The sequence below is a fragment of the Neophocaena asiaeorientalis genome, unplaced genomic scaffold, assembly GCF_003031525.2.
Source record: "Neophocaena asiaeorientalis asiaeorientalis breed wild unplaced genomic scaffold, Neophocaena_asiaeorientalis_V1.1 scaffold1097, whole genome shotgun sequence".
NCBI lineage: Eukaryota > Metazoa > Chordata > Mammalia > Artiodactyla > Phocoenidae > Neophocaena > Neophocaena asiaeorientalis.
Window position 1 is genome coordinate 544,506 of NW_020174697.1, and position 2,336 is coordinate 546,841.

The window sequence follows — 2,336 nt, forward strand, 5'->3', positions numbered from 1 at the left end:
CCTCCTGACAAGGGGCCCCAATGGTCGGGGCCCTAAACCAGCTGTGGCAGCCGCCCACCACTGGGCGAATGGAACGCTCCTCACGTCACCAGGTCGTTCCAGTAGTTGCTCGCCCTCCATTGGCTGATCCACCTCGGTGCCTCCGCCTCTGCCACCCCTGCCCCGAACTACCATTGGCTGAGCCAAACGCCGCTCGACGATGCCTCCGCCCCACTCTCCCACCCATCTCCCGGCTTCTTGCCCACCTGCCAAGCCATTGCCAGACTCCCTTTGGGGTCTGAGCGCCAATGTGAAGTGTCGCCTTCTATTAATATAGTTCCAAAGAGACTGGGGTGAAGGGTAGTGCCAATGGGACCAGGAGGGACAGGGGACCTGCCTCCCCCCACACGTACTGTGAGACGCTGAAGCAACACTGGCTCACAGATCCCGATGCTCACCCCAAACTAGGTCCTCCCTGGGCCTCTCCAGCCCTGTTTGCATGAAATCAACTGCGACTCGGGATTTTACTCTTTACCGGCGTAAAAACAAGTCCTTTGCCTCCCAAGTCCTATTCACTAGATAGGGACCCCACCTCTGTCCCAGTCACCCTGGCCTGCAGCTCTAAGGCTTTCAGAACAAAACAAACAAACGTAAAAAGGAACTTGAAAGGAATAACTGTCCCCAAGAATAGAATAATTTTGCAGTATCGTAAACAAAAAAATTGACAGTGATGAGTTTAGAGAAACTCTACTTACAGGACGTAAATTCTTTCAGGTAGATAATGAAGTAAAGATTGCCCCCAAATGCTTGTAAATTCGTATTAGATTTGAAGAGCTTGTGAAAATGAGGCGGGGGGCGGGGCGGGGAGAGCGGGGAGCGGGAATCCAAGGCAGAATCTCCACCCACCAACCACATTGATTCTTTCCTTCTGTCGCCTTCCTCAGCAGGGCAGTTATTACCATGATGAGCCACTGCTACTGATCTGAGCGAGTGGCATCCTTTAGAGTAAGATTGGAGTGGGGAAAACAGTTGAGGACCAGGGTATCAATATTATACAGCAGACTTTAAAAGACACTAGGTCTGTTTCCACTAGGATGGTGCTTGGCTTCCAAATATAAAGGGAAATAAGAGAGAGGGCTAAAGGTGGCCTTTCCTTACCGGTCACACGGTTAGGGAGAGTGCCCAGATTGTCAGCTCTTTTCCTGAGCTTGAATAAAGTTTCTCTAGGGTGAAGGTATTTGCAATGAATACAAAAGAGACTGCCAACGCTCTTCCCAAAGCAGTTTTTTGTGTTAGTTGAAGGACCACGTGCATGGTCAAGAACTATTTCTCCTTTTACAGGATTTGGGTCCTACATGATATGAAGCAAAATGCTACCTAATGATAGTTACATTTGACACTTTCATGGCACCCTTCAATCAAAAATTTTAAAGGATTAAAAAATCACTAGGTAATTCTCTTATGAGAGAGATGTGTTATAATTAATTTGTAGGGGAAAGTATGTCTTTATAAAGGTTCTATTGTTCCCCAGCACTCATGCTGATTATAATCATCGGTTTAGTCTTTATGAACCTTATGATCAGTATCATTGCCTCCAGTTCTCCCCTTTAAATCCTGGAGGCTGCTGGTATTGCACACACTTGGTATGGAAGGGAGAGGAACGTCCCTCAGCCCCATCAGGCCCCTGGATTCCCAAGCCTGTGTACGCCAGATGCCCTTGGGAGTGGCACAGTCACCCCAGCTGCCATCCTTCTAACTGGGGAGCGGACAAAAAGAAACCTCCACAGCATCCAAACATACTTTGTCCATATCTCAGGTGCAGATGAAGCCCGGGGCGTCCTGGAATCAATGTGTCACGGCAACACATTCCTGAGCTCTGCCCCTCCCTCCTCTGGGTCACATTCCCTCTGGGATTAAGTGGCTGTGTAGGTCAGGCTTGCTTTATTACAATCTATTATTATTTGTGCTCACCTTTAAAAGAAAAATAAGGAAAATGTATATGGACAAACATTCCATACCGATTCCTTCTATGTCATTACATCATTTTATATAATCCCCAAAGTCTTAATACCCACACCCAACTACACTGTGACTATAAACTAAGATCATTTTTTTCTTTTCTTTTCTCTTTCTTTTTTCTGTTTGCTCTTCCACAAATCTCTAGACTTCATGCGTCCAAATCGGTTTTGGCCTCTTTGAAGGGGAGTTACAGTCACATGGTGAGCACTCGAAACAGCATGGAATAAAGGTCCAGGCTTCCACTGTGTGGTCACATATATTCTGGTGTGCTTGTTTAAAAGCACCTGTCTCCATATTGATGGTTCCTGTGTGAGTGTGTGTTCATGGTGTGTAGGTGT